Consider the following 447-nt stretch of genomic DNA (forward strand, 5'->3'; position numbering starts at 1 on the left):
GTTTACACTGACACAATGAAAAAGACAAAGAAAATAGTATTTCCTATGATAGCAGAACCAAAAATGTCAGAGAACTTTGCCTATGGTCAAGAAGTAATAGAAGAATACAAATACAGTCAGTCTTAATTTAATAAGCATTCATTCAGTGACTGTTCAAAGTTACAGATGGGGCTAAATGAATGGTATTTAGAACCGGTCCTTGAGATAGTCTGCCCAGCACCCCTGCATTCACTTGATCGTGATCTATGTGCTTGGCAACCAGCTCACACAATAACTGCAGCATCCCACAGTCATTGGCCACTTGTAATTTTCTCTCCTGACTTCCCACAAGCAAAGTCAACAGAGAAGTCAGCAGGGAAAGTCACAGGTCATCACAGTAAGTCACACCCAGCTATACACATCCCACAGCCCTGTTGCTGGTCTGCTTGCAAGCTGCCTTGAACTCAC

Source organism: Vipera ursinii, assembly GCF_947247035.1.
Source record: "Vipera ursinii genome assembly, chromosome: 3".
NCBI classification, from domain to species: domain Eukaryota; kingdom Metazoa; phylum Chordata; class Lepidosauria; order Squamata; family Viperidae; genus Vipera; species Vipera ursinii.